The sequence below is a fragment of the Mus caroli genome, unplaced genomic scaffold (genome assembly GCF_978045245.1).
Source record: "Mus caroli unplaced genomic scaffold, Mus_caroli_1 scaffold_1, whole genome shotgun sequence".
NCBI classification, from domain to species: Eukaryota; Metazoa; Chordata; class Mammalia; order Rodentia; family Muridae; genus Mus; species Mus caroli.
The window spans coordinates 56,691,875-56,711,182 of NW_028227256.1; the positions used below are offsets into that span (position 1 = coordinate 56,691,875).

Consider the following 19,308-nt stretch of genomic DNA (forward strand, 5'->3'; position numbering starts at 1 on the left):
CCATGTGGTTGCTGGGATTTGAACTCTGGACCTTCGGAAGAGCAGTCGGGTGCTCTTACCCACTGAGCCATCTCTCCAGCGAGCAGCAAGTTCTTAACTGACCCAACAACAGTAAAATATGGTTCACTGAGCATTAGAAAATAAGCTTTCTTTAGTAAAAAGCACTTCCTGACTTCATTTGACACTCTGGAATAACTAACTAAAGCGTGGAACACCTGCGGGCTTTTAAGATGTGATGGGAAATTGGGGGTGGGGTGGGGGTGGGGAATGTGACAAACCAATGCCATGGCCATAAATGAGTCTCTTACTTCGCTGAACCACAGAGCTTCACAGTCATTCAGAGATTAATTTGATGTAAAGTTAGGACTATGGAGAATTTATTTATTATTTTATTTATCTTTAGTTTTATGTTTTAAAAAGTTGTAGATTTTATGAATTTTTTCTCCATTTTTGTTTTTGTTTTTATTTTTGAGACAGGTTTTCTCTCCATAATCCAGGCTGACCTTAAAGTCACAGAGATCCACCTGCCTCTGTTTTTTGAGTGCTGGGGTTAAAATCCTGAACCCCTCCACACAGTGATTTTGAGAATTATTATAAAACTATATTTCATAGGTTTTTTAGAAACCATGAGATAACCACATAGCAATAAAATCTCTATAGACTATCAATCCTTGTTTTTATGGGCTGTTATTAAAAGATTTAAAAGAATAAAAAGTCTATTGGTTCCTTTTATTGAAACATAAATGTAGTGTCTTTTAAAGTAATTAAATACTGGCACTTAATTCTTATTGAAAAGAGCTATATGAACACTATTATGTTCTATTTACAATGTAGATTCTACTCTTATTGTAGATTACTGTATTAATTATAGTTTTGGTTGTTGTGAAGAGACACCCTGATCATGGCAACTATCATAAAGGAAAGCATTTAATTGGGGCTGATTTAGAGTTTTGGGATTTATTCCATTATTATCATGGTTGGAAGCATCACACAGAGGCTGGAGAGATGGTTGAGAGTTCTATCAGCAGATCAGCAGACAGCAGGAAAAGAGTCAGGCACTAAGCTTGAGCATCTAAGACCTCAAAGGCTCCCTCTCCACACCCCTAATCACACACTTCTACATGTCCTAATAGTGCCACTCCCTGTGGGCCTATGAGGTCCATTTTCATTCAGACCACCACAATTACCAGCCAATTCTAGTTGATAAGGACTTTAATCTCTGTTCAAAATAGGAAAAAATTAAAAAGTCATTACTCTTTTTTCAGTTTTGGCAATTGAAGCATAGTTACTTATTGTATCTTCTAGGAAGATTAATTACTACCATTAAAAAATAAAGGAATTTTGGAGCTGGAGAGATGGCTCAGTGGTTAAGAGCACTGGCTGCACTGCCAGAGGCCTTGAATTCAATTCCCAGCACCCACATGGTATTGGCTCACAACCATCTGTAATGGGATCAGGTGCCCTCTTCTGGTGTGTCTGAAGACAGTGACAGTGTACTCATATACATGAAATGATTTTAAAAAATAAAAATTCTTTAAAAAAAGAATTTTATAATTAGAAATCCAAACTAGTTATTTTTACTGTAACTCTTATTAGTTGGGGTCTGAAGCAAAATTTCTGTTCAGTCAGGACAATGTTACCAGAAAATTTTCTAAGAGAAAACTGGCTAGAGATGAGGGCTAAGGGCTCATAGTTACTACCTAATACTTTCTGTGCCTAAATTTTTATTTTCCAAAGATTTTCTCCTTTTGCTAGTATGTTTCAGAGTTTTGGAACAGATTTGATTGCTTTCATTATATGAGAATCTTAAAAAATACTAAGGAGTTCTTGGGCTGAGGTTAAGAACACTTGCTACTCTTCCAGAGGACCAGGGTCCAGCATCCAGCGCTCACAGGGTGGCTCACAACCAGCTATAACTTGAGCTTGATTCTTGCCTCCTTCTGGCCTCAGCGTGAATGTAGTGCACATACATACATTCAGGCAAAACATACATGTAAAATAAAACTAAATAAATCTAAATTTAAAAAGATGTTGCTGGGCAGTGGTGGCACATACCTTTAATCCCCTAGCACTTAGGAGGCAGAGGCAGGCATATCTCTGTGAGGTCACGGCCATCCTGATCTATAGAGTAAGTTCCAGGCCAGCGAGGACTACACAGAGAAATTCTGAGTCGAAAAAGCAGGAAACACACACACACACACACAATTCTGTACCTACTTAATATACAATTTAAAGTAGACTTAGGTTCAGATAAAGTTGTGGAGTTAAGAAAAGATAAATTTCTTTCTTCCGATCTGAGGAAGGAACACGCTTTCTCTATTGCATAGTGTCCGAGTCTGAAACTGTTAACTTTTCCTAGGCACTGTCCTTTCTTCATTCAATAACGATCCTATTATTAGCATGGTTTCCCCTTGGTCTTAAGACAGTAGTTGCAGCTATCTACTTAATGGGGGCTTTATCATAAAATACTTGTATGTATTAAACTTTAAAATAGTAAAAAATGCTGTTCTAAATAGCGATTGAACTTGGTTATCTAGGAGGATAGCGTTATTAGACTGAGCAGCCTGTTCAGTATCAGTATACCTGTAAGACAAACACTTAGTGATGTAATAGGTACTGTGAAGCAGCTGAGCAACATCTTTGAACATGTGATATGTGGCAGATAGATACTATTCTCTTATTACTCTCTATATACTAACATTTTAATTTAACCCTTTCAGAAACATTATGAAATAGTGACTACCATTTTCTTAGTTTACATTGAGGACACCAAGGCTTAGATATATAAAAGTAACATACCTGATGTTCTATAGTAACCAGTGATAAAATCAAGATTGAAATCTGGGTGTTCTCACGACAAGATATTTTTTATCAGTATACAAACAGTGAGCACATTTATATTTTGTTATGGGCTGGGTTAGGGAATAGGTTCTTTTTTGAAAATAATCATTTCCTAAAATTCAAGAACCCTGCCATGATTTTCACTATAGCTGTATATCCCTAAGAATTCTACATTTTATTATTATTATATATTATTTAATATTTTCTTAAAATCATCTAATTAATTAAAAATTTTATATATATTTATAATTTTATTTTAAGCCTGTGAATGTTTTGCCTGTATACATGAATGTGTATCACATGCCTGTTTGATCCCCTGGGTCTGGAGTTATATAAGTGGTTATGTGGGTGCTGGGAACTGAACCCAGGTTCTATCCAAGAGCAGCAAGTATTCTTAGTCATAGAGCCCTCTTTCCAGGCACCTACATATATTTTAAATGCTTATCATTGTTGTGAATGTAAAGAAATATTGTAAAGGTAACTTTAAAGTTTACTTAGAAACAAAACAAAAGTTGTATACACATAAAATATATCAGTTAGCTAGATATTGTTGTTTTAAAGGTTGAAGCTTGCACTTTCTGTGTTAAAAGAAAAAACAATTGGCAAATGTTTGAGAGGTAATCGGTAAACTACTACCAAGTTGAGATTTTTTTTCTCAATTAGACAAGAGAAAGAAAATATTTATCAGGAAGGACATGTGAGTTTGAAGCCAGCCTGGTCTACAGAGCAAGTTCTAGAACAGCCAGGACTACTCAGAGAAACCCTGTATCAAAAAACAAGAGGGGGGCGGGGAAGGGGGAGAGAGAGAAAGACAGACAGACAGACAGAAAATACTCATTAATATGGTCCATGCAGCACTGAAAACCGAAAATCCAGTCACTTAGTTAAACTGTGTTAGTCTGAGGTATCTTACAGTCATAGGCTTTACTCTGCTTAATAAGAAAACCAGTTTGTGAGGCTGGAGAGATGACTTAGTGGTTAAGAGCACACCCTGCTTTCCCAGAGGACCCAGATTGGGTTCCCAGTGTCCACAGGAGTCAGGTGACAACTGCCTGTTCTTTAGCGTCAGGAGAGCCAGTGCCTCTGGCCACCATGGGCACTTGCACTCATATACACAGGCAGACACACATGCACACCATTTAAAAAAGAAAAGCAGTTTTTAAGTGATTGAACTTATATCTATAATATTTACTTATCTTGTTATACTTTTAAGAAATCTTCATGTATTTGTAGATTCACAATTTAAAAGAAGTATATAATTATTAAAATTTTTGGAAACTTGTGTTTAGAACATTTTCTTGATATCTAGAATTGCTATAATTAGCCTTCCTAACTATATAAACAAGATAATTAAGTCAGTAGAGAAGCAAGCAAAAACTGTTCATATATGTTTAATTCATTAATTAAACCTAATTCATTCTATTGAACTTTGGCAGTTCTTTTGTGAATGTCAGGATATAAATGTAGAATTCTTTTATTTTTTCACTTACATTATTCATTACTTTGAAGTTGGGCCAAAGGATGAGAAACAAGATTGAATTGCATCTAAGCCCAGGTTTAGGAAATAACATTATAATTTTATTCTGTGTTGTTAATATTAGAAATTATAATATCTAGCATCTGGCAACAAATGTCTTCATCTCACACCAAGCTAGGAAAGAAAGCTTACAGTCAGGAAGCCAGTACTGGCATGGGGCCACAAGTAGTCTATGACCTCAGTTTTTAGTGTTTCTCCCTAAGAGCATTAAATAGAAAATGGGAAATAAGGATGGATCAAGATGCTTGTTAATTTAAGAGCCAAAACAAGACACATTTTTATACTTATTAAAAGAAGAAAGAACAAAAATATGTGCATATTTTAGGACAATAATTATTTTGAAGTAATTAGGAATAGGCCTGGAGAGATGTCTCAGCAGTTAAGAACACTGGTTTTCTAGAAGTTCTGAGTTCAATTCCCAGCAACCAAGTGACTGTTTACAACCATCTATAATGGGATCTCTTGGCATTCTTGTAGTGAGAATTTTGCTTTCTTTAAAAACACAAAAATATGGGGCTGGTGAGATGGCTCAGTGGGTAAGAGCACCCAACTGCTCTTCCAAAGTCTCTTCAGAGATCGAGGGCAATCTCTTAAGTGTAACCCCTGTAAAGTCAGAATGAAGAAGCAGATTGCATACTCCACCATACTGTGGCGCAAGGTGTGTGTCACCATTCTGACAGGGAGGAACAGGAGCACAGCGAGGAGCTTCTGGACCAGAGCAGGACTGAAGCCAGCCAGGCAGACTCCAGACTCTGCATCCCCACGTCTGATGCCACAGTGCTCTTCAGCTTTGCTGCCTGCAGCACACTTCTGTCTCTTGGGCTGGTTCCATTCCCAGTTAGCTTTCCTTGGCAGGTATCCCAGGCCTCTGGCATCTTCAACATCTTGGGGTTTCCAAAGCAATCCAGGCTTTACCTTCACAGCTTCACCAAGTGGCTTTCTTTGACCTCCATGTAGGGACACCTCTGCCACACACCTGGCCTTAGTGGCTTTCCTTAGTTGTGGAGGGATAGTTCATAACCTTTGTTCAATCCTTGACTCTAAAGCCAGAACAATGTGACCAAAGCCGCCAAGTTCTGCTGCTTCCTGGGGCTGGAACATGACCCCCTTCTTCCCCCCCCCCTTTTTTTTTTGGTTTTTTGAGACAGGGTTTCTCTGTATAGCCCTGGCTGTCCTGGAACTCACTTTGTAGACCAGGCTGGCCTCGAACTCAGAAATCCACCTGGCTCTGCCTCCCGAGTGCTGGGATTAAAGGCGTGAGCCACCACGCCCGTCGATTCCCTTCTTCAAATACATTTTCACCACTTTCTGATTTTGATGATTTCCTTCACTGCCTAAACCTGGTTGTTCTGGAGCTCTCTCCATAGACCAGGTTGGCCCTGAACTCTGAAATTTCCCATGCCTCTCCCAATTTGAGTACTGGGACTAAAGGTGTGCAACACCACACCTGACCCTAAGCTTCCCTTTAGTTCCTTTTCACAGGTTGGAAGCTTAGCTGGGTGGGATCTTGCCCTGAGGTCATCACTGCTTTATTCCACTTAGCATCAGACTTTTCTTTAATTTGGTCATCTCCTTGAACACAGGACTTAGCTCCATTCTACTTCCTGGTGGCCCCTTTCTCCTCAAACTGTGTATTTTATATATTTTTCCTTGCTTAGCTTGCTCCTTTTAATTATAGATCTGGATAAGCAGGGCCGCTAACAACCAAGCAACACAGTCAATACTAGGTTGTCTGGAGATTTTTTTCTGCCAAAGCTGTTAATCCATAACTATTCAGTTTAGCCTCAGGCAGATTTTTTTGGACAGGGGAGAAAGTAGCCACATTCTTTGCCAACATATCACAAGATTGGTCTCTTGGCCACACACTAATAATGTCAGAGCAGACACCTGCTCTGACACCTCTTGAACTGGGCCCCCATGGCTCAAATCGCCCTCAGCACCATTGTCTTCTGTGCTTCTACTTGGATGGCCCAGTAAGCCCCACTAAAAGCAGTCTCAGAAGTTTACTTAAAGGGAAGATGGCTCAGCAATAAGCTGTCATTTATCACTTCATTGAAGCTCCTATTTTAGCAAATAATAATAAAAATACATTGATTTTTACATTTACACAAACCATTTTCTGATTCTGAGCCATGGATAACCTGGTTTACTCTATAATGGAGACATTGAGGCACAAGAAAAGGTAGTGAAAATAGGTTTTTACTCTTCAGGTTTGTGCTGCTATATGAAAAATTTTGAGACTTGGAATTATAACCAACAGAAATGTATTTGGCTGACAATATGAAAATTTGAAAATAAGTCTGACCTATGGTAGAAAATGAAAGAACGCAAGAGAGCATATGAGTGAGAGTGGAAGGGTTACATGCATCCTTTTCATAGGAGACAAATCCCTAAACTGTATTAACCCATTCCTAAGGGTGACATTCTCAGACTTGGCAATCCGTTAAAGGTCCCATCTTTGAGGTGGATATTAAGTGGATATTAAGGTCACATTCAAACCTTAGCAACGCTCAGTAAAATGTCATGTGAGCAAGAAGATGTCAAGTGCTGATGATATCAATGTATCTGCATATAGTTTTGCAGTGTTTCAGTGTTTTCTATCATTGGAAATAAACCACACTGTATAAAACTGTCACTTGAATAAAAGCAAAGGCCCACACCCAACTAGCTGCATGGCTTCAGTGCATTGCCATGTGATTAGTGAGCTTTCAGCTGCTAATTTATAAAAGACTCACACTCAGCACTGAACAGCATTTACTGGAGAATGTCTGGTATCATGTAATAGAAAGAAATAAAATGTTCATAGGAGATAAATTTAAGTTGTCTGCCAAGTACAAATGTAGTAGGTTACTAGGAGACATAAGAATATATCCTTTTTGAGACTGGAGAGGTGGCTCAGCAGTTAAGAATATTGGATATTCTTCCAGAGGATCCAAGTTCAAGTCTCAGCACGCACATGGTGGCTTACAACTGTCTGTAGCTCTAGCTCCTGGAAATCTGACACCCTCACACAGACAGAGGCAGGCAAAACACCTGTGCACATAAAATAAAAATAAGTATCTTTTAGAGTTTTATTTAAAGCCACATTTTTGTTCTGTCAATGCATATATTTTGGGTTTGGCGGCACACACCTTTAATCTCAGCACTCAGAAGGAGGGACAAGAGGAAATCTGTCAGTTTGAGGTCAGCCTGTTTTGCATAGTGAGTACATAGTCCCTGTCTCCAAAATAAACAAACAAACAAACAAACAAATAAATAAATAAATGAATAAATAAATCCAGAAATAAAACCGCTCTGAGGACACAAGCCTGAGGTCACGTGTCAAAAGTGACAACAAATTATTGATGAACAACAGTAGTTACTAAGACATGAATACCGCAAGTCTTACTCCTCTTTCCATTCTTCAAACCCAACAGTGTAGACTGGCTAGCTTGTAAAGTTTATTTTGACTCACAGCGTTGGTCTGTGTTCAGAGGGTCACATTTTGTGATGGCTTTCTTGCTGGCAGAGGCCTTGGGGTGGGTAGGCAGGAGACAAGAGCTTGTGAAAAGACTTAGCCAAAGCAGACCCACTCCTCAGATGTCTCTTTAACTCCACTGATTCATTAATTACTTTAATTAATTTAATTACATTCATGAAACCAGAGCCTTAACAACTCTTAAAGATTTTTATCTGGTCCTATCTCCTAATGATATCTTATAATGGAAAATAAATTGTTGTTGTTTTTTGTTTCGGGTTTGTTTTAAGACAGAATCTCACTCATATGTAGCACTGGCTAGCCTGGAGCTTTCTGGGTAGACCAGGCTGGCCTCAAACTTACAATGATCTATCTTATCTGCCTCTGCCTGTACCATGCTTGGTTGGAGAGATTAAATTTTAACGTGAAACTTGGAGGTGATAAACCACACTGAAGCCACAGAAATTCTCAAACGTTGACAGAATGTGAATGTTTTAAAAACATAGTAAAGCTCCTAGCTAAATACAGCCAGTACTATCATTCCTAATCGGGGAGTGAATGAAATGTCTTTTAAGGTGAAAACTATAACAGCAATAACAAAAACAAACTGCCGACTCCACTCAGTTTTCTGATTTGCATCTCTAAGACCCTCCTAGGGAGTGGTGATGGTCTTCCAGGGACCTACCACACTTGGAAGACCACTGGAATAGAGAACACATTTAGCTAGAGCTCTCAGGAGTTACTTCCAAAGCCTCATCATAGAACAAGACCACCAAGAAGGTTAATGTATGGATACAGATAGTAGATCAACATAAAATCACATCACCATACCCAAGAAGCCAGCACATTCTAAAACTACCCCTGCTATACTTTATACCTGACAAATGTTTCCTGTACAACATTTTTATACTTATAAGGTAGGTGAATCAATACAGGACTCTGCTAATACAGTATTTGGTAGACAAGGGAAAAAAAGGTCTCCCAAAAATATGTGGACCCTTTAGTGTCATCTACAAGACGGTCTAGGAAATACAGGATTTTTGCACTCTATCTTTAGTGCACCAGGAGGGCATGCGCGGTCTGAATTATTATCTCAGTGTCATATGACCCAGCCCCATCCCACCATGTCACTGTCCCTCATATTCCTCACCTTCCTTTGTCGTGCCTTCCCTCAGAAGCCTTTGTTGTTTTGTTTTGTGCTTTTAGCCCTGGACTCTAGTGATAAGTCTTTGTAATCATGTCTACAAACATCCTTAGGGTGTTGTTATGCACTTCCCATGTTCTCAGCTCCCTACTTCACCTCGTGTATGGGATTCCAGGTCTGTATTCCAGGAGAAGCAGCTTCAAATGTTTGAGAAAATTTTCTCAAGAATTTTTGTTTATGTAACTTTTAAGGAAATAAATCAGCCCTCTTAATTGTTCTACCTAATATATATTACATTAGCTTGAGCTAATTCAGCTGCCTAAATATTTGAAAGTCTAAGCACCCAAGACATTAAAACAGTTATATTTTCTAAAATAAGTTTTGTTATTCATTAAAAATTATTTTATGGTAATAAATGGGAAATGATTAGCTGTTTTACACAGGACATGATACTGGAATGACTTTCAAGTATTAACATTATTTAATAATGTCACAGGAACACAGTCCATGTGATTATAAGTTCTGGGGACAAATAATTCAGATCAACACAGATATTTCCTAGAGTATGATTATTATTATTCATTCTGTGATGGTTCCAATTCATTAATGTGCTTCATGATTAACAGTTCTTTGAGAGTGTTGTAATACATTGAACATTATTCTTTCTTTAATCCACACAGTGAAAAGAAAAACCCAGAGAATAAATCCCAAACTCAAGAGTTTTATTTCTGAGAATTGGTCCTTTGTTATATTAGTCTGGGGATTTATTAGACTTTACAGTCTCTGGTCTGAGTAGTCCTTCAATGGATGTCTCGTGGTAAAAGAGCAAAGAATTCAGTAGTTGTTCAGTCCACAAGATCTGGATGTCTCAGCAAAGTCTACCTGCCAGAGTCCCAGAGAATTCCTAGAGAGCTGCTAGTCTTCAGTCTACATTGGAATACCAAAGAAGTAAATTCTAATCCCAGCAAAGTAATTTCTCAGTAACAGGATAGACGAACTTGCCAATGAGGGCAAGCAGACCAAAAGCTTTAAAAAGCTTTCTTCTTCTATGTCCTTTTAAGTGGGCGAGCACCAGAAGTTATAGCTCAGATTTAGGGTGGACCTTCCCACCTCAAAAAATTCAGTCAAGAAAATCCCTCCCAGCTGGGCACAGCTGCTTGAGTTCTAGTTAATTCCAGATGTAGGCTAGATAACAACAAAAATTAGCTGTCACCTTAGTATAAAATGCCTGTGATTTGAAATGATTAGAAACAAAGTTACTCATTGCAGCATTGTTACAGCAAAACAGAAGTAACCAAATGTATGTACATCAGTAGAGAGCAGGTTACCTTATAGTATAAAAAAAATTGTATGAAGTTTTAGAATTTAAAGTATATTCAGATTAAATACAGATAAGCTTCAAGGAAATATTAAGTACTTCAGAAGAGGATATGGCCATACATTCCTATTTGTTTCTTTATTCTACACACATAAGGAAATTTTCAAAAATACAAATACATATGCACATGTATGTGGTTGTGTGTGTGCATATGTGCATTGCTGAGAACTAGAGATGTTAAGAAGACTTCACTGAAGAGCTCAACATTTTTGTGTCAGTGTATTGTGTATTCAAATTTAAGAGACATAAATTTAAGAATTATCTTGAGTAAAACATTTTAGGATCTAACATTCTAGATAATTACAATGTTAAATGCTAACAGTATCGGTACTTTATAAATACTGAAATTTGTATTACTCTATTTTTATTTATATGTATGCAATTACTATTTAAAAAAATAAGTTCTTTTTTGAAAACCATGAGCTCTAACCTCTGAGTGTTCTCTCTGGCCTCATTAAGTGCAAAGCTTAGCTTTTGTAAGTGTGTCTGCACTGTCACAGAGTCTCCAAAAGTCGCTCTGATCTTGCAGAGTTGAAACTATACTTATAACTCCCCGTTCCGTGGTTCCTCCACACTCGTGAGGATTACATTCACACTTCCTAATCTTAGGGGTTTGACCACTCTAGAACCACATCCATAGAAATGAAATCGTAAATTTATGTTCCTTCTACTTTTATAAAAGATTTTCTTTATCTTCATTTCAGATTTTAAAGTAAAGTTAAAAGGGGGGGGGGGGGGAATCGTAATTGAGTGACTGATAATTTTAGGCTGGGCGTGGTGGCGCATGCCTTTAATCCCAGCACTTTCTTTGACAGGCAGAGGCAGGCGGATTTCTGAGTTCGAGGCCAGCCTGGTCTACAGAGTGAGTTCCAGGACAGCCAGGGCTACACAAAGAAACCTTGTCTCGGAAAACCAAAAAAAAAAAAAAAAAAAAAAAAAGGATACTTTTAAAAAGTAAAAGACTACAGGCTGATTTCTGTAAGTTCCAGGCCACTCTGGTCTACACAGTGGGTTCCAGGCAGCCAAAGCTGCACAGAGAAACCCTGTCTTGAAAAAAAGTGGGAGGGGAATGGTAAAAGACTGGGCTGGAGAGATGGGTCATCAATTGAGATCACCAGCTGCCCTTCAGAAGATCGGGATTCAGTTCCCAGCACCTGAATGGTGGCTCACAACCACCTCTAACTCTAGTTGGAGGATCTAACATCCTTTTCTAACCTCTGAGGTTCCTGTGTAAAGTTGGTGCACAGTCATACAGTCAGGCATGTACTCTGACACAAAATACATTTTTTTTGAAATTTTAAACTATAAATAAGGAAATTAAAAGTTAAGAGAACAAATACTACATGTTTTTCTGTTTTGTTTTACTCCTTCCTTATGACCCTTTTCTCTTTCATTTGCACTCCCCCCCCCCCCATGTGTGTGTGTTCATTTTTCTGCGGTTCTTTTGTAAATCAAACATAAAATGTCTTGACAATTAGCATGCCATGGCTTGTTTTTGCTTATTGTTATTTTTGTTTTGTGTAATCTAAGAGCTAGGTCAGGATGTTTAACCAGATAAGTTAAATTAAAATTGGCCTTAAGTATTCAGTGTTAAATTTTTGTTGAAAAGTAAAAAGAAATGTAAAGTCTTCCCCTACTCAATTTTTAAAAAATACTAAACATAAACAATTGGATTGTGGTTACTGTATATGTAGTATTCCAAGCATGTTAGTTATGTCAACATTATTCATTCCATATAAAATATTTGTGAAAATGCTAAGCTGTGTGATATAGTTTGGAAATATTTTAGCAGTCTTAATTATTGTCTTAGAAATTCATTAAGCTCTTCTTACATTAATTGTTTTGATGTTTAAATAGTAGTACTTTGCTTTTATGAAAAACACATTCCTTGAAGGAAAAACCTAAGGCCTAATTTGCTTCTCTGCTCAGAGTGGTTAAAGATTAAGCAGAGGACATAACCACTGCTGTGTTTTATTTAAACCTCTCCCTGCTGGTTGCTGCACATGTAACAATGTTGTTCTTTCTTTGACACAGTCCCACACAAAAGCTGAGTGTAGTAAGGAAGCAGACAGCCTGCCTCCAGTAGTAGCCCCCGCCTGGCTCCAGGATATGTAAACAGAAACATCCCAGGCTCCAGTGAGGCAGACCACGGGTCCCTGTCTGTTCTGTACTCAGGAAGTGCTTGCCTGGGAAAGCCCAGCCATTGCACATAGGCATACTTAGCAGTGTTTGGGTTTGGCTGAATATTTAACTGAGGACACTAAGAGAAGAAAAAGAAAGTATATTAGGGCAAAGAAATAAGAAATTTCATGTTATATGTATATATAACATATGACATAGAAGGAATCATTTTAATGGCTGGAGAGATAATTTAAGAGCCTATATAGACATATGTATGTGTGTTCGCATTCTCTTTGTCTCTCTGTCTCTGTCTCTCTCTCCTGGCCTCTGGGAGTATGTACACTCATAGCACATACCCACTCACAGACATGAATACATACACATAATTAAAAATAAAACAAAAATCTTTTTAAAAGGAATTACTTTAAAGAAATAAAAATGAGTTTTCCAGTCAAAAGCTTTTTTTTTTTAATTACACACATATGATTACACATATTGCAATATTTTTCCTGGCAGGTTTTCAGTGATGTCAAATTTTAAGACTATATGACATAACCTGGAATGTTCCTAATTTGAGACATTTAAATACCATATGTATGTTTTTTGACATGTTTAAAAGTCCCTTAATACTTTTTTTCACCCTATTTGCGAGTTAATGAATTAAAGCTCCTATTTTTCCATTTTCAGTTATATATTTAAATACCTTTTACATTGTGGAAAGAAATATGTAATGCTTAGAACCACCAGCAATAGGAAAGGAATCCCCCTATCCCACCCCCACCCCCACCCCCACCCCTCAGTAGTGGTACCTCTCATGTTACACAATTGCTACACTGAGCTCCTCTCAGTTCCTAGAGATGTTGGTGTGTCTTGAAAATAAAATATTTTCTGTTTTAGTGGGTATGCGTAGTCACCATCCCCCATACTCTCCGACTTAGCTACATCTCTATCGCTATCAGTGAATTCTTAGGCATGTCTACATGTATGATATACAGGTGGGGTTAATCTTCATGACTGGTTTTGACAGCACATTTCAGATATGATGCCAGAATAACAGGCTATGAAAGAAGACAATAGATGGTACTTAAAGGTTAAATGTGGGCTGGAGGGATGGCTCAGAGGGTAAGAGCACTGATTGCTCTTCCAAAAGTCCTGCGTTCAAATCCCAGCAACCACATGGTGGCTCACAACCACCCATAATGAGATCTGATGCCTTCTTCTGGTGTGTCTGAAGACAGCTACAGTGTACTTATATATAATAATAAATAAATCTTTGGGCCGGACTGAGTGAGCAGAGGTCCTAAAATTCAATTCCCATCAACCACATGAAGGCCCATAACTATCTGTACAGCTACAATGTACTCATATACATTAAATAAATAAATAAATAAATAAATAAATCTTTAAAAAAATTTAAATCTGCCAGGTGTGGTAGTACACATCTTTAATCCCAGTACCCAGGGTGGAGGCAAATGGATGTCTTTGAGTCTGAGGCCAGCCTGGTCTACATAGTGAGCTCTAGGACAGTTAGTATGACAACAATAACAACAACAATAATAATATAAAATAAGAATTAATGGTGATGATAACAATAATAAAGCCTATTGAAAGTAACAATGAAGGGACGAATAAAGATTCCTAATTTTAATTTCAGAAGGAAATTGATACCCACTACCTATTAGAATGCTAACTCTAACATGAAAAAAAAGAAAAAAGAAAATATTTCAAGCCAGCATTCAGCATGGTCTTTGTCCTTTGCCATTTCTGTCTCTTTAATCATCTCTGTCTTAAGTATCGCTGCTCTTGCTACCTCAGGGTTCTTTTTGTCTTGTCTTTCATTTATCACCTTTTTGTTTTGTTTTGATTATAACAACATTATTGATTGGTTAGTTATTTATTATTTTATGTGTAGGAATGTTTTGCCTGCATGTATATGTGTGTGTGTACCACACGCATGCCTAGTGCTCTCAGAAGCCAGACGAGTGTATTGGATTTCCCAGAACTGATGGTTGTTTATAGACAGCTGTGAGCCATATGGGTGCTGAACCCGAGTCCTCTGTAAGAGCAGCAAGTGAGTTTAATCATTGAATAGCATTTCTACCTCTTACTTTCTGATATTTAAAAGAAAATACTATGCCTCTTGTTTCTAATTTGAGAAGAACCTAGATATTGTCTTTATTTTTGCTTAATTTTTCTGAGAAAAAGTCTCATTCTGTAGCCCAGGCTGGCCTCAAACTATATTGATGAGGATTTTCTTGAACTCCTGATTGTTTTGCTTGTATCTCCCAAGTGCTAGTATTACTGGTGTGTATCCACATGTTTAGCTGAAATTTTATTTTTATTATTTATTTATTTATTTTGTTTGTTTGTTTTTTTGGTTTTTTGAGACAGGGTTTCTCTGTGTAACCCTGGCTGTCCTGGAACTCACTTTGTAGACCAGGCTGGCCTCGAACTCAGAAATCCACCTGCCTCTGCCTCCCGAGTGCTGGGATTAAAGGCGTGTGCCACCACGCCTGGCCTGAAATTTTATTTTTATAAAATAAAGGACAGTGGTTCTGTTTTACTAAAGGTTTCACTTTCTGAGGTCTTAGTTAAATACAGTTAACCTTAACTCAAAAATGTTAAATTGTAAAATCTAGAAATGAACAATTCATAAGTTTTAAATTGTGCACAGTTTAGAGTAATGCAATTCAATCTAACACCATTCGACATCATTTTTTAAAAAAGATTTATCTATTTATTTTATGTATGTGAGTACACTATAGCTATACAGATGGTTGTGAGCCTTCATGTGGTTGTTAGGAATTGAATTTTTAGGACCTCTGCTTGCTCTGGTCAACGCAACTTGCTTTGGTTGGCCCTGCTCGCTCAGTTCCTGCTTGCTCTGGCCCAAAGATTTATTATTATATGCAAGTACACTGTCGATGTCTTCAGACATACCAGAAGAGGGCGTCAGATCTCGTTAGATGGTTGTGAGCCACCATGTGGTTGCTGGGATTTGAACTCAGGACCTTTGGAAGATCAGTCAGTGCTCTTACCCGCTGAGCCTTCTCACCAGCCCATTCGACATTACTTCATGTGAGATGTCAATAGCTATTGTTCTAGCGTATTCATATGGCATGTGTTCTGTGGTGGTTTGAATGAGAGTGGCTCGCATAGGCTCGTATATTTGAATGCTTAGTCCCCATGAATGGAGAGGATTAGGAGGTGTGGCCTTGTTGGAGGAGGTGTCACTGGGGGTGGGCCCAGCCTCTCTCTGCCTGCTGTCTGTAGCCTGTGGATCAGAATGTAAAGTTCTCAGCTACCACTCCAGCACCGTGTCTGATTGTTCCCTGCCATGATGATTATGGACTAATCTTCTGAAACTGTAAGCGAGGCATAAGTTACATGCTTTCTTTCATAAGTGTTGCCTTAGCCATGGCGTCTGCCACAGCATTGAGCCTTGCCTTGTAGGTGCTTAATAGCTGTCTCAGTTGTCAGGCTGATGGGTGTGGTATCTCAGGTGCTGCTGTCATTTCATTTTATTTATTTAGTAATGGTCCCAAAATGATTAGAGTAGTGCTGACAATTTTAGTACTCTCTGTTTTTGTAAATTATTTTGTTATTACTTATCATTGACCTCTTGCTATGCCTATGCCTAATTTTTTAAGTTAAACTTTATCAGAGATATAAGAAAAAAAAAAAAACCCAATACATTCTACCCAGCAGGTGCCTTGAAGCATGAAATGGCACGGTGTTTACATACATTCCATGCATACCTTTCCAAATACTTCAAATTATCTCTATTTTTGTAAAAATCATCTTTAGATTACTTATAATGATAATACAACTTAAATGCTATATAAATAGTTCTTATTACCATATTGCTTAGAAAATAAAGACCAAAGACTAAGTCTATACACATGCAATATGAACAAATCACCATAGTTCTACCTATGTATTACACATGTAAGACCTTGAGAGAGAGACTGAAGATCTGTGGATGACAGGTGCTGTGCTGGGCTTCCTAAACATCACTTCCTTCATGGGGATCCATTGTAGTGGTTAGTGCATGAAAAACAGAGGTTTTGTCTTTGAAATTTTCTTGGTTTCTCTCAAGTATTTTTAGTTTATGGTTTGTTGTATATACAAATGTGGAACCCACAAATTCGGAGAAGCAATTTGGATTAGGACTATCAGAGGCATCTACTAACCCTCCTGTAATGTCCTCATAGACAGGGAAGTGTACTGTATTAGTTTTGTTTTGTTTTTTTGGGTGTGTGTATGTATGTATGCGTGTGCGCACACACACAGATGTGGAATGGGGTACTGTGCCTTGGTACAGATGTAGAGATCAGAGGTCATATTTTGGGAATTGGTTCTTTGTTTCTATCATATGAGCCCTGGGGATTGAACTCAGATCATCAGGGTTGATGGAAGTCACTTTACTGAGCCTTAGCAGCCAAGGAGTTGATTTTATTTATATATATCTATCTTGTGTTTAAAAAACCACAAGTTATTTAATCATATATATGTTGAAATAATGTTTCCTTTTTGAGTTCAACAAATTCTTAAATAAGTTATTATTTTATTGAGTACAATCTTATAACAGAATGAGCTATGTTAAAAATACACTATTCAGTCCTTTAATGATATTGTGCAACCATTATTTCTATGTAGTTCCAAAACATTTTCATCACCCCACAAGGGAAATTCTCTATCTAGTAAAAAATAACTCCCTTCTCCCTCTTTTCCCATGCCTAGCAACTTCTAACCTGCTTTTAGTCTCTATGGATTTACCTGTTTCTGGATATGAATGGAATCATAAAATACAGGCCCTTTAGCATCTCATCTTTGTAGGTGTATTACATTGTTATTGATAAGTGTATGAACAATCGCATTTCTCCTTGTAGAGCACACAGTGATGCTGTGGAGGTTTTTGTTTGAAAGCCTATTTCCAGGTCTTTGTGTATATGCCTAGGAACAAACTACCAAATGTTAGGTAAATTCTAAAAACATTACTATCTTATTGTAGTAAGTTGAGGTAGGGTTTAGTATTGTAGTGAGTTGAGGCTGTTTGGAGGAGGGTGGGGGATGGTCTTTCCCTCTATAAATTACTGTATGTTAAAAGTATTGTTAACTACATTTATCAGTATGTTAAAGTCTACTGTCTAGTAATTGTCTTATAATTTAAGAGTATTTCATGGCATCAACATATTCTTCTGTAGAAATACTGTCAATACCTTTTATTATGCACTTGTGCAGTATTTGAGATAATTCACTGGAGAAACACTGCTATTGAGGTTTATCATTTGGTATAGAATATTCAAGTTTGACCACAAGTAAGATAATTTTAATGCACAGTCTGCTTGATTTTAATTGTTTACAATTAAAATTGTCAATCAAAATGGTGTATGCCTTTAATCCTGGTACTTACTAGGCTCAGACAGGGCGTTCTCTGATTTCAAAGTCAGCCTGGTTTACAAAGAGAGCTTGTCACAGTGAGGTCCTCTGTCAAAACAAACAAACAAACAAAACAAAAACCCAACAAACAAACAAACAAACAAACAAACAGACTTACATGTTTGAAATTTCAAAATATAGTATATTTTATTTTGACGGAATGTAAAGAATGTTTAAGTAAGGATAGTGTGGCCTTGCCACTGGTCAAATACTACATATAAAACCTATAGCGAAAACCAAACATAGATTTCTTTTTTTTTTTTTATAATTTTTATTAGGTATTTTCCTCATTTACATTTCCAATGCTATCCCAAGATTTCTTTTTTTTTAATGTTTGTTTATTCATTTATTATATGTAAGTACACTGTAGCTGTCTTCAGACACTCCAGAAGAGGGCATCAGATCTCATTATGGATGGTTGTGAGCCACCATGTGGTTGCTGGGATTTGAACTCAGGACCTTTGAAAGAGCAGTCAGTGCTCTTACCTGCTGAGCCATCTCTCCAGCCCCAAACATATATTTCATGGGAGATCTCATTCTGCATTAAACTGTTTACTGATAAGCAGTTGTTTGTATTTTGTATATACACTGCTTGGATCTAGTTATTTTTTTATAGATCTTCAAACATGGTGACAAGTGTATCCTCCAGTTTTCTCTCTCTGTTTAAGACATTTTTCATGCGTTTCTACTTTCATAGAATTATTGCATCCCTGTTCTCCTCCTACTCCTAGGTATATCCTAGTTTATGGACATCCATTTCAAAGGTATTATAAGATAAGATACTGATAAGTATAGATAAGCTATAGATAAGATCTGACCCATAGATACAGCTACCACATAAATGTCTACGTGTTCACACCAGCCTTATACCTCTAGATACATATGTTCCCATTCTGCAAGTAAATAAATGTTGGTTCATGAATGCAGACATTTTCTCAAGGTCAAATTAATAAGTGGAGGGACTGAGCTTCAGGCTCAATTTAGATTTAGCTGCCCACAAAGAAATGTTCTTTTCATTAATATTAATGATATCAATACCAATGATCTTAATTACCATCGATTGCATAGAAGCTTATGCTCTAGTAAACTCTTAGATGCCCCTCAAGTTTCATAACAGATATGTGAGGTACACAGTACTACTTTTTACAAAAGAGGAAACGAGGCACACAAAGTCTAGCAACCTGTTGAGGTTTACTGAGTACATGGTTTCAAGCCACATATGAAGCTGGGCTCAGTGCTGTACACCTGTAATCTTACATTTAGGAGGCAGAGGCAAGAAGATTGCCATGGGTTTAAGGCCAGCCTGTGCTACTGTCTTAGTTATTATTCTATTGCCGTGGTTAGACTCAGTAACCAGAGCAACTTTTTAAAATATAGGGTTTATTTGG

The 19,308-nt window shown here is 37.4% G+C and overlaps 1 protein-coding gene across 2 annotated transcripts in view; it reads left to right on the top strand.

Annotated features, from left to right (window-relative positions):
- The window catches only part of Bmpr2 (bone morphogenetic protein receptor type 2), a 113,285-nt gene that overhangs the window by 57,437 nt on the left and 36,540 nt on the right, over window positions 1-19,308 (top strand). The gene's annotated exons all lie outside the window — the stretch shown is intronic.